Raw genomic sequence first — 14301 nt, forward strand, 5'->3', positions numbered from 1 at the left:
ACCTAGCAACAGCCTAGCAACCGCCTAGCAACATCTTAGCAACCACCTAGCAACCACTCAGGACACCCTAGCAACTGCCTAGCAACGACTTAGCAACCACTCAGAATACCCTAGCAACCACCTAAGCATGCTATGTGACATGCTAATTCATACTAGAATCATGCTAGTAACATGCTAATTCATACTAGAATCATGCTAATAACATGCTAATTCATACTAGAATCATGCTAGTAACATGCTAATGCATGCCAGAATCATGCTAATAACATGCTAATTCACGCTAGAATCATGCTAGTAACATGCTAATTCATACTGTAATCATGCTAATAACATGCTAATTCATGCTAGAATCATGCGAGTAACATGCTAATTCATGCTAGAATCATTCTAGTAACATGCTAATTCATACTAGAATCATGCTAAAATCATGCTAATAACCTGCTAATTCATACTAGAATCATGCTAGCAGTATGCTAATTCATACTAGAATCATGCTAGTGACATGCTAATTTATTCTAGAATCATGCTAGTAACATGCTAATTCATGCTAGAAGCATGCTAATAACATGCTAATTTATACTAGAATCATGCTAATAAAATGCTAATTTATACTACACTCATGCTAATAACATGCTAATCCATGCTAGAATCATGCTAATGCATGCTAGAATCATGCTAATAACATGCTACTTATACTTTTTCAAACTTTGAAAAAACTTTTTCAAACATGCTAATTTATACTAAAATCATGCTAATAAAATGCTAATTTGTACTACACTCATGCTAATAACATGCTAATCCATGCTAATCCATGCTAGAAACATGCTAATGCATGCTAGAATCATGCTAATAACATGCTACTTATACTTTTTCAAACTTTGAAAAAACTTTTTCAAACATGCTAATTTATACTAGAATCATGCTAATAAAATGCTAATTTGTACTACACTCATGCTAATAACATGCTAATCCATGCTAATCCATGCTAGAAACATGCTAATGCATGCTAGAATCATGCTAATAACATGCTACTTATACTTTTTCAAACTGTTTTTAAACTAAACAAACTATTACCAACAGGCTTTGTCAAGCCAGCCTCAAAGTTTGTCTCGACGAACTTTACTGTCTAGTTAGGCTGGCTTGTCAAAGCCAACCTACTGTTATCCTATTTAAACTTATTATTATTATTTTTATTTATTCTTCTTCTGAGACTAAAATTCAAAATCTATCTGCTCCTTGAACTTTCAAACTATTACCACCAAACTCACACCAGACCTCCAAACTGGTCTGACTCTTTATGCTATATCTTTTCCGACTGATCCGACTTTCGGTTTTCCGAAAAACGTCCCGGGACTGTCGGAAAAATCCCATAGACTTAACATTGGATCAAACTTTGTGACCTCATAACTCTGCGTCAGACTGTTGCACAGACTTCTAACTGGGCTCATTTAACTCAGACTATCAAACTGCCAATGACTGATCACCTTTAAACTTTCTAGCCACGCCCTAGCAACCACTTTTGGACCCTAGTAACTGTCCCATAGACTTCCATTCAATAGACTCTCATTGACTTAACATGGGATCAAACTTTATGAGCTCATAACTCTGAATCAGACTGTCCTACAGACTAATGGCTGAGCTCATTTAACTCCAACTACCAAACTGCCAATAACTGATGAGCTTTTAACTTTCTAGCCACACCCCTAACTACCACATACTGCACCCTAGCAACTGTCCCATAGACTTCCATTACAAAGACTCTCATTGACTTTACATGGGATCAAACTTTGTAAGCTCATAACTCTGCATCAGACTGTCATACAGACTAATGGCTGAGCTCATTTAACTCAGTCTAGCCAACAGCCAATCACTGATGGCCTTTTAACTTTCTAGCCACACCCCTAACTACCACATACTGCACCCTAGCAACTGTCCCATAGACTGTAATTAGCTGTGCAATAAAATGCTAATAATTATAACATGCTAATGACATGTCAATCATGCTAGCAACATGCTACTCATATGCTAATCATGCTAATGACATGCTAACTCATACTGGAAACATGCTAATGACATGCTAATTTGTACTAGAATCATGCTAATAACATGCTAACTAATGCTAGAATCATGCTAGTAACATGCTAATTCATGCTAGAATCATGCTAGTAACATGCTAACTCATACTAGAACCATGCTAATAACATGCTAATTCATGCTATTTCTACTACAATCATGTTAATAACACTTTCTTCATGCTACAATCTGGCTAGTAACATGCTAATTCATGCTAATAACATTCTAATCCATGCTAGAATCATACTAATAACATGCTAATTCATGCTAATCCATGCTAGACTCATGCTAGTAACATGCTAATTCATACTAGAATCATGCTAATGACATGCTAATTCATACCAAACTCATGCTAGTAACATGCTAATTCATACTAGAATCATGCTAGTAACATGCTAATTCATGCTAGAATCATGCTAATAACATGCTAATTCATACTGGAATCATGCTAGTAACATGCTAATTCATGCTAGAATCATGCTAATAACATGCTAATTCATACTAGAATCATGCTAATGACATGTTAACTCATACTAGAATCATGCTAATAACATGCTAATTCATACTAGAATCATGCTAATTCATACTAGAATCATGCTAGTAACATGCTAATTCATGCTAGTAACATGCTTATTCATGCTAGAATCATGCTAATGACATGCTAATGCATGCTGGAATCATGCTAATAACATGCTAATTCATACTAGACTCATGCTAGTTCATCCTAGAATCATGCTAGTAACATGCTAATTTATGCTAGAATCATGCTAGTAACATGCTAACTCATGCTAGAATCATGCTAATAACATGTTAACTCATACTAGAATCATGCTAATAACATGCTAATTCATACTAGAATCATGCTAATTCATACTAGAATCATGCTAGTAACATGCTAATTCATGCTAGTAACATGCTTATTCATGCTAGAATCATGCTAATGACATGCTAATGCATGCTAGAATCATGCTAATAACATGCTAATTTATACTAGAATCATGCTAGTAACATGCTAATTCATGCTAGAATCATGCTAATAACATGCTAATTCATACTGGAATCATGCTAGTAACATGCTAGTTCATCCTAGAATCATGCTAGTAACATGCTAATTTATGCTAGAATCATGCTAGTAACATGCTAACTCATGCTAGAATCATGCTAATAACATGCTAACTCATACTAGAATCATGCTAATAACATGCTAATTCACACTAGAATCATGCTAATTCATACTAGAATCATGCTAGTAACATGCTAATTCATGCTAGAATCATGCTAGTAACATGCTTATTCATGCTAGAATCATGCTAATAACATGCTAATTCATGCTAGAATTATGCTAATATGCTAATTTATACTAGAATCATGCTAGTAACATGCTAATTCATACTAGACTCATGCTAGTGACATGCTAATTCATACTAGAATCATGCTAGTGACATGCTAGTTCATACTAGAATCTTGCTAATAACCTGCTAATTCATGCTAGAATCATGCTAATAACATGCTAATTCATGCTAGAATCATGGTAGTAACATGCTAATTTTACTACAATCATGCTAATAACACACTAATTCATGCTAGAATTATGCTAGTAACATGCTAAATCGTGCTAGAATCATGCTAATTCATGCTAATAACATGCTAATCCATGCTAGAATCGTACTATTAAGATGCTAATTCATGCTAATAACATGCTAATCTATGCTAGAATCATGCTAATAACATGCTACTTATACTTTTTCAAACTGTTGTTAAACTAAATAAACTATTACCAACAGGCTTTGTCAAGCCAGCCTCAAAGTTTGTCTCGACGAACTTTACTGTCTAGTTAGGCTGGCTTGTCAAAGCCAGACTACTGTTATCCTTTCTAAACTTATTAGGCTGGCTTGTCAAAGCCAGACTACTGTTCTACTATTTAAACTTATTATTAGGCTGGCTTGTCAAAGCCAGACTACTGTTCTACTATTTAAACTTATTATTATTATTAATTTTATTATTATTCTTCTTCTGAGACTAAAATTCAAACTCTATCTACTCCTTGAACTTTCAAGCTATTACCACCAAACTCACACCAGACCTCCAAACTGGTCTGACTCGGTATGCCATATCTCCTCAGACTGATCCAACTTTCGGTTTTCCGAAAAACGTCCCGGGACTGTCGGAAAAATCCCATAGACTTAACATTGGACCAAACTTTGTGACCTCGTAACTCTGCGTCAGACTGTCGCACAGAACTCTAACTGAGCTCATTTAACTCAGACTATCAAACTGTCAATGACTGATCACCTTTAAACTTTCTAGCCACGCCCTAGCAACCACTTTTGGACCCTAGTAACTGTCCCATAGACTTCAATTCAAAAGACTCTCATTGACTTAACATGGGATCAAACTTTGTGAGTTCATAACTCTGAATCAGACTGTCATACAGACTAATGGCTGAGCTCATTTAACTCCGACTACCAAACTGCCAATAACTGATGAGCTTTTAACTTTCTAGACACACCCCTAAATACCTTATACTGCACCCTAGCAACTGTCCCGTAGACTTCCATTCAAAAGACTCTCATTGACTTAACATGGGATCAAACTTTGTGAGCTCATAACTCTGCATCAGACTGTCCTACAGACTAATGGCTGAGCTCATTTAACTCCAACTAACAATCTGCCAATAACTGATGAGCTTTTAACTTTCTAGCCACACCCCTAACTACCACATACTGCACCCTAGCAACTGTCCCGTAGACTTCCATTACAAAAGACTCTCATTGACTTAACATGGGATCAAACTTTGTGAGCTCATAACTCTGCATCAGACTGTCATACAGACTAAAGGCTGAGCTCATTTAACTCCGACTACCAAACTGCCAATAACTGATGAGCTTTTAACTTTCTAGCCACACCCCTAACTACCACATACTGCACCCTAGCAACTGTCCCGTAGACTTCCATTACAAAAGACTCTCATTGACTTTACATGGGATCAAACTTTGTGAGCTCTTAACTCTGCATCTGACTGTCATACAGACTAATGGCTGAGCTTATTTAACTCAGACTACCAAACTGCCAATAACTGATGAGCTTTTAACTTTCTAGCCACACCCCTAACTACCACATACTGCACCCTAGCAACTGTCCCGTAGACTTCCATTACAAAAGACTCTCATTGACTTTACATGGGATCAAACTTTGTGAGCTCATAACTCAGCATCAGACTGTCATACAGACTAATGGCTGAGCTCATTTAACTGAGTCTAGCCAGCAGCCAATCACTGATGGCCTTTTAACTTTCTAGCCACACCCCTAACTACCACATACTGCACCCTAGCAACTGTCCTATAGACTGTTATTAGCTGTGCTTTCAAATGCTTATAATTCTAACATGCTAATGACATGCCAATCATGCTAGCAACATGCTACTCATATGCTAATCATGCTAATGACATGCTAACTCATACTGGAAACATGCTAATGACATGCTAATTTGTACAAGAATCATGCTAGTAACATGCTAATTCATACTAGACTCATGTTAATAACTGGCCTACATGCATATCTTTGCTTAGCAGTGTACTATTGACTTGGGGGATGGCTCATCTGACTCAGACAACCAATGAGCATCTCAATATGATAATGAAGCTCACAAGCCACGCCCCCAAATTGATTCCATAGACTTCCATTAAAATAGGCCAAGATGCATATCTTTGCATAGCAGTGTCATAGAGACATGGGGGTTGGTTCATTTGACTTAGACAGCAAACCACAATCAAGTGCACTCTGTAACCTCGCCCATAGCAACAAAACAGAGTACCCTAGCAACCATTCATCAACAGCTATATCTCAGCATCAGAACATCGTAGAGACTTGGAGATTGGCTCGTTTGACTCATGCTAGCAAACGGAACTTCCTAAATGCTACACATGCTAGCAGTGATTAGCTACATGCTAATATTGACTAGCCAAGTACTGTAACTTGCTAGAAATGCTTACTAAGTATAAATGTTTTATCAAGCATGTATGTGAGGCTTGCCTAGTAACCAACCAGGGTACCCTAGCAACTGCCTAGCAACCACCCAAATTACCCTAGCAACCGCCTAGCAACCACCTAGCAACGGCCTAGTAATGCCTTAGTAAGGGCCTAGCGACCACTCAGGACACCCTAGCAACCGCCTAGCAACGCCTTAGCAACCACTCAGAATACCTTAGCAACCACCTAGCAAAACCTTAGCAACCACCTAGCAACCACTTGGGACACCCTAGCAACCACCTAGCAACACCTTAGCAACCACCTAGCAACCACTCAGGACACCCTAGCAACCACCTAGCAACCACCTAGCAACCACTCAGGACACCCTAGCAACCGCCTAGCAACGCCTTAGCAACCACTCAGAATACCCTAGCAACCGCCTAGCAACGCCTTAGCAACCACTCAGAATACCTTAGCAACCACCTAGCAACCACTTGGGATACCTTAGCAACCGCCTAGCAACACCTTAGCAATCACCTAGCAACCACTCATAACACCCTAGCAACTGCCTAGCAACACCTTAGCAACCACCTAGCAACCACTCAGGACACCCTAGCCACCACCTAGCAACACCTTAGCAACCACCTAGCAACCACTCAGAACACCCTAGCAACCACCTAGCAACGCCTTAGCAACCACTCAGAGTACCCTAGCAACCATCTAGCAACCACTTAGGACACCTTAGCAACCACCTAGCAACACCTTAGCAACCACCTAGCAACCACTCAAAACACCCTAGCAACCGCCTAGCAACACCTTAGCAACCACCTAGCAACCACTTAGGACACCCTAGCAACCGTCTAGCAACACCTTAGCAACCACCTAGCAACACCTTAGCACATGCTAATTCATGCTAGAATCATGCTAACAACATGCTAATTCATGCTAGAATCATGCTAGTAACATGCTAATTCATACTGGAATCATGCTAGTAACATGCTAATTCATGCTAGAATCATGCTAATAACATGCTAATTCATACTGGAATCTTGCTAGTAACATGCTAATTCATACTAGAATCATGCTAATAACATGCTAATTCATACTAGAATCATGCTAATGACATGCTAATTCATACTAGACTCATGCTAGTAACATGCTAATTCATACTGGAATCATGCTAGTAACATGCTAATTCATGCTAGAATCATGCTAATAACATGCTAATTCATACTGGAATCATGCTAGTTCATCCTAGAATCATGCTAGTAACATGCTTATTTATGCTAGAATCATGCTAGTAACATGCTAACTCATGCTAGAATCATGCTAATAACATGCTAATTCATGCTAGAATCATGCTAGTAACATGCTTATTCATGCTAGAGTCATGCTAATAACATGCTAATTTATACTAGAATCATGCTAGTAACATGCTAATTCATACTAGACTCATGCTAGTGACATGCTAATTCATACTAGAATCATGCTAATAACATGCTAATTCATGCTAGAATCATGCTAATAACATGCTAATTTATACTAGAATCATGCTAGTAACATGTTAATTCATACTAGACTCATGCTAGTGACATGCTAATTCATACTAGAATCATGCTAGTGACATGCTAGTTCATACTAGAATCTTGCTAATAACATGCTAATTCATGCTAGAATCATGCTAATAACATGCTAATTCATGCTAGAATCATGGTAGTAACATGCTAATTTTACTACAATCATGCTAATAACACACTAATTCATGCTAGAATTATGCTAGTAACATGCTAAATCGTGCTAGAATCATGCTAATTCATGCTAATAACATACTAATCCATGCTAGAAACATACTAATAAGATGCTAATTCATGCTAATAACATGCTAATCTATGCTAGAATCATGCTAATAACATGCTACTTATACTTTTTCAAACTGTTTTTAAACTAAATGAACTATTACCAACAGGCTTTGTCAAGCCAGCCTCAAAGTTTGTCTCGACGAACTTTACTGTCTAGTTATTATTAATTTTATTATTATTCTTCTTCTGAGACTAAAATTCAAACTCTATCTACTCCTTGAACTTTCAAGCTATTACCACCAAACTCACACCAGACCTCCAAACTGGTCTGACTCGGTATGCCATATCTCCTCAGACTGATCCAACTTTCGGTTTTCCGAAAAACGTCCCGGGACTGTCGGAAAAATCCCATAGACTTAACATTGGACCAAACTTTGTGACCTCGTAACTCTGCGTCAGACTGTTGCACAGAACTCTAACTGAGCTCATTTAACTCAGACTATCAAACTGCCAATGACTGATCACCTTTAAACTTTCTAGCCACGCCCTAGCAACCACTTTTGGACCCTAGTAACTGTCCCATAGACTTCCATTCAAAAGACTCTCATTGACTTAACATGGGATCAAACTTTGTGAGCTCATAACTCTGCATCAGACTGTCCTACAGACTAATGGCTGAGCTCATTTAACTCAGACTACCAAACTGCCAATAACTGATGAGCTTTTACCTTTCTAGCCACACCCCTAACTACCACATACTGCACCCTAGCAGCTGTCCCGTAGACTTCCATTACAAAAGACTCATTGACTTAACATGGGATCAAACTTTGTGAGCTCATAACTCTGCATCAGACTGTCCTACAGACTAATGGCTGAGCTCATTTAACTCAGACTACCAAACTACCAATAACTGATGAGCTTTTAACTTTCTAGCCACACCCCTAACTACCACATACTGCACCCTAGCAACTGACCTATAGACTGTAATTAGCTGTGCTATCAAATGCTTATAATTCTAACATACTAATGACATGCCAATCATGCTAGCAACATGCTACTCATATGCTAATCATGCTAATGACATGCTAACTCATACTGGAAACATGCTAATGACATGCTAATTTGTACAAGAATCATGCTAGTAACATGCTTATTCATACTAGACTCATGTTAATAACTGGCCTACATGCATAACTTTGCTTAGCAGTGTCCTATTGACTTGGGGGATGGCTCATCTGACTCAGACAACCAATGAGCATCTCAATATGATAATGAAGCTCACAAGCCACGCCCCCAAATTGATTCCATAGACTTCCATTAAAATAGGCCAAGATGCATATCTTTGCATAGCAGTGTCATAGAGACATGGGGGTTGGTTCATTTGACTTAGACAGCCAACCACATTCAAGTGCACTCTGTAACCTCGCCCATAGCAACAAAACAAAGTACCCTAGCAACCATTCATCAACAGCTATATCTCAGCATCAGAACATTGTAGAGACTTGGAGATTGGCTCGTTTGACTCATGCTAGCAAACGGAACTTCCTAAATGCTACACATGCTAGCAGTGATTAGCTACATGCTAATATTGACTAGCCAAGTACTGTAACTTGCTAGAAATGCTTACTAAGTATAAATGTTTTATCAAGCATGTATGTGAGGCTTGCCTAGTAACCAACCAGGGTACCCTAGCAACTGCCTAGCAACCACCCAAATTACCCTAGCAACCGCCTAGCAACCACCAAGCAACGGCCTAGTAATGCCTTAGTAAGGGCCTAGCGACCACTCAGGACACCCTAGCAACCGCCTAGCAACGACTTAGCAACCACTCAGAATACCTTAGCAACCACCTAGCAACACCTTAGCAACCACCTAGCAACCACTTGGGACACCTTAGCAACCGCCTAGCAACACCTTAGCAACCACCTAGCAACCACTCATAACACCCTAGCAACTGCCTAGCAACGCCTTAGCAACCACCTAACAACCACTCAGGACACCCTAGCAACCACCTAGCAACACCTTAGCAACCACCTAGCAACCACTAAGGACACCCTAGCAACCACCTAGCAACGCCTTAGCAACCACTCAGAATACCCTAGCAACCATCTAGCAACCACTTAGGACACCTTAGCAACCACTTAGCAACACCTTAGCAACCACCTAGCAACCACTCAAAACACCCTAGCAACTGCCTAGCAACACCTTAGCAACCACCTAGCAACCACTTTGCACACCCTAGCAACCGTCTAGCAACACCTTAGCAACCACCTAGCAACACCTTAGCACATGCTAATTCATGCTAGAATCATGCTAACAACATGCTAACTTCATGCTAGAATCATGCTAATTCATGCTAAAATCGTGCTAGTAACATGCTAATTCATGCTAGAATCATGCTAGTAACATGCTAATTCATACTGGAATCATGCTAGTAACATGCTAATTCATGCTAGAATCATGCTAATAACATGCTAATTCATACTGGAATCTTGCTAGTAACATGCTAATTCATGTTAGAATCATGCTAATAATATGCTAATTCATACTAGAATCATGATAATGACATGCTAATTCATACTAGACTCATGCTAGTAACATGCTAATTCATACTTAAATCATGCTAGTAACATGCTAATTCATGCTAGAATCATGCTAATAACATGCTAATTCATACTGGAATCATGCTAGTAACATGCTAGTTCATCCTAGAATCATGCTAGTAACATGCTAATTTATGCTAGAATCATGCTAGTAACATGCTAACTCATGCTAGAATCATGCTAATAACATGCAAACTCATACTAGAATCATGCTAATAACATGCTAATTCATACTAGAATCATGCTAATTCATACTAGAATCATGCTAGTAACATGCTAATTCATGCTAGAATCATGCTAGTAACATGCTTATTCATGCTAGAATCATGCTAATAACATGCTAATTTATACTAGAATCATGCTAGTAACATGCTAATTCATGCTAGACTCATGCTAGTGACATGCTAATTCATACTAGAATCATGCTAATAACATGCTAATTCATGCTAGAATCATGCTAATAACATGCTAATTTATACTAGAATCATGCTAGTAACATGCTAATTCATACTAGTCTCATGCTAGTGACATGCTAATTCATACTAGAATCATGCTAGTGACATGCTAGTTCATACTAGAATCTTGCTAATAACATGCTAATTCATGCTAGAATCATGCTAATAACATGCTAATTCATGCTAGAGTCATGGTAGTAACATGCTAATTTTACTACAATCATGCTAATAACACACTAATTCCTGCTAGAATTATGCTAGTAACATGCTAAATTGTGCTAGAATCATGCTAATTCCTGTTAATAACATGCTAATCTATGCTAGAATCATGCTAATAACATGCTACTTATACTTTTTTAAACTTTTTTTAAACTAAATAAACTATTACCAACAGGCTTTGTCAAGCCAGCCTCAAAGTTTGTCTCGACGAACTTTACTGTCTAGTTAATGGGGTTTGCCTTAGGCAAAGTCCATTCTTACAATTGTGCATGGCTTCTTATTATTATTCTTCTTCCGTGCGTTTTCGGCGCGTAACTAGTCCCGCAGTTTTCGTCCCAGACCCTTGAAAGTGGGCTCAAATCGTGCGGTCTTATCGGGAATGGTGTGCTATGACTTTTATAAGGGGTGGGGGGTTTTTTGGCCCCGCAGGGGCCAAAAAACCCCCCCAAAAATCCCATAGACTTAACATTGAGCCGTACTTTGACGAATCATAGCACCGAGTGTGAATTTCATAGAAATATGGGATTCACAGCATCTGTAGGGGGTTGCAGCCTAAGTGAGAACATACCTCGCAGGGGGGTATAAGTTGTACCCTGTGGCGCTAGGACGTCCCAAAGTGGTCCCCATTGACTTACATTGGCCCCATTGACTCCCATTCATTTTCTAGACACTCGTAAGATACTATTCCCGGAAATCGCCGTAGCGCCAACACGGAAATTCGTAGAGACATGGGATTCGCGACATCTCGAGAGGGTTATAGGAGGCTTCAAACCACACCCCGAAAGGCGGTAAATGTTGTACCCCTGGGGAGCTAGGACGTCCCAAAGTCTCCATTGACTTTACATGGAGCCGAACTTTAACCAGTCACTGCGTCCATTGTGAATTTCATAGAAATATGGGATTCACAACATCTGTAGGGGGTTGCAGCCTAAGTGAGAACGTACCCCGAAAGGGGGTATAGGTTGTTCCCCTGGGGTGCTAGGACGTCCCAAAGTGGTCCCCATTGACTTTACATTGCCCATTGAGTCCCATTCATTACATTGACTCCCATTATAAATGTCACATGTCAATCACAGTACATAGCAGTGTCATACTGACTTGGGGGTGGGCTTATTTGACTCAGGCAACCAATCAGCATCTCATTATGATTTTGAAGCTCACAAGCCACGCCCCCCCAAACCACTTAAAGACCCCTAATAAGTGCCCCATTGACTTAACATGGGGTGGGATGTCCCATTGCAGATCCCATTGACTTCCATTATAAAGGTCACACATCTATAACATTACATAGGAGTGTCATAGAGACCCGTGGGTGGGCTCATTTGACTCAGACAACCAATCAGCATCTCAGTATGATAATGAAGCTCACAAGCCACGCCCCCAAACTGATCGCATAGACTGCCATTATAACTGGCCTACATGCATATCTTTGCTTAGCAGTGTCCCATTGGCTTGGGGGATGGCTCATCTGACTCAGACAACCAATCAGCATCTCAATATGATAATGAAGCTCACAAGCCACGCCCCCAAACTGGTCCCATAGACTTCCATTATAACTGGCCTACATGCATATCTTTGCTTAGCAGTGTCCTATTGGCTTGGGGGATGGCTCATCTGACTCAGACAACCAATGAGCATCTCAATATGATAATGAATCTCACAAGCCACGCCCCCAAACTGATCCCATAGACTGCCATTATAACTGGCCTACATGCATATCTTTGCTTGGCAGTGTCCTATTGACTTGGGGGTTGGCTCATTTGACTTGGACAGCCAACCACATTCAAGTTCACTCTGTAACCTTGCCCATAGCAACAAAACAGAGTACCCTAGCAACCATTCATCAACAGCTATATCTCAGCATCGGAACATCGTAGAGACTTGGGGATTGGCTCGTTTGACTCATGATAGCAAACGGAACTTCCTATATGCTACACATGCTAGCAGTGACTAGCTACATGCTAATATTGACTAGCCAAGTACTGTAACTTGCTAGAAATGCTTACTAAGTATAAATATTTTATCAGGCATGTATGTGAGGCTTGCCTAGTAACCACCCAGAGTACCCTAGCAACCACCTAGCAACCACCCAAATTACCCTAGCAACCGCCTAGCAACCTCCTAGCAACCGCCTAGTAATGCCTTAGTAAGGGCCTAGCGACCACTCAGGACACCCTAGCAACCGCCTAGCAACACCTTAGCAACCACTTAGAATACCCTAGCAACCACCTAGCAACACCTTAGCAACCACCTAGCAACCACTCAGAACACCCTAGCAACCGCCTAGCAACACCTTAGCAACCACCTAGCAACCACTCAGGACATCCTAGCAACTGCCTAGCAACGCCTTAGCAACCACTTAGAATACCCTAGCAACCACCTAGCAACACCTTAGCAACCACCTAGCAACCACTTAGGACAACTTAGCAACCACCTAGCAACACCTTAGCAACCACCTAGCAACCACTCAGAACACCTTAGCAACCGCCTAGCAACACCTTAGCAACCACCTAGCAACCACTTAGGACACCCTAGCAACCACCTAGCAACACCTTAGCAACCACCTAGCAACCACTCAGGAAACCCTAGCAACCTCCTAGCAACGCCTTAGCAACCACTTAGAATACCCTAGCAAGCACCTAGCAACACTTAGCAACCACTTAGGACACCTTAGCAACCGCCTAGCAACCACCTAGCAACCACTCAGGACACCCTAGCAACTGCCTAGCAACACCTTAGCAACCACCTAGCAACCACTTAGGACACCTTAGCAACCACCTAGCAACACCTTAGCAACCACCTAGCAACCACTTAGAATACCCTAGCAACCACCTAGCAACACCTTAGCAACCACCTAGCAACCACTCAGGACACCCTAGCAACCGCCTAGCAACGCCTTAGCAACCACTTAGAATACCCTAGCAACCACCTAGCAACACCTTAGCAACCACCTAGCAACCACTTAGGACACCTTAGCAACCGCCTAGCAACCACCTAGCAACCACTCAGGACACCCTAGCAACTGCCTAGCAACACCTTAGCAACCACCTAGTAACCACTCAGGACACCCTAGCAACTGCCTAGCAACAACTTAGCAACCACTCAGAACACCCTAGCAACCATTCAGAACACCCTAGCAACCAAAACAAATACATTGTACCCCATGGATTTGCCACGCAAACC

At 40.5% G+C, this 14301-nt stretch overlaps 1 long non-coding RNA gene across 1 annotated transcript; it reads right to left on the reverse strand.

Annotated features, from left to right (window-relative positions):
• Positions 1 to 1205: 1205 nt before the first annotated feature.
• On the reverse strand, positions 1206 to 4877 carry LOC141376264 (uncharacterized). Its single transcript, XR_012386006.1, has 3 exons — positions 4605 to 4877; positions 4052 to 4407; positions 1206 to 3903 (listed from the first exon to the last, which is right to left on the reverse strand). It is a non-coding gene; the product is annotated as an uncharacterized lncRNA (long non-coding RNA).
• Positions 4878 to 14301: the final 9424 nt, after the last annotated feature.

The sequence above is a fragment of the Danio rerio genome, chromosome 10 (genome assembly GCF_049306965.1).
Source record: "Danio rerio strain Tuebingen ecotype United States chromosome 10, GRCz12tu, whole genome shotgun sequence".
Classification (NCBI taxonomy): Eukaryota; Metazoa; Chordata; class Actinopteri; order Cypriniformes; family Danionidae; genus Danio; species Danio rerio.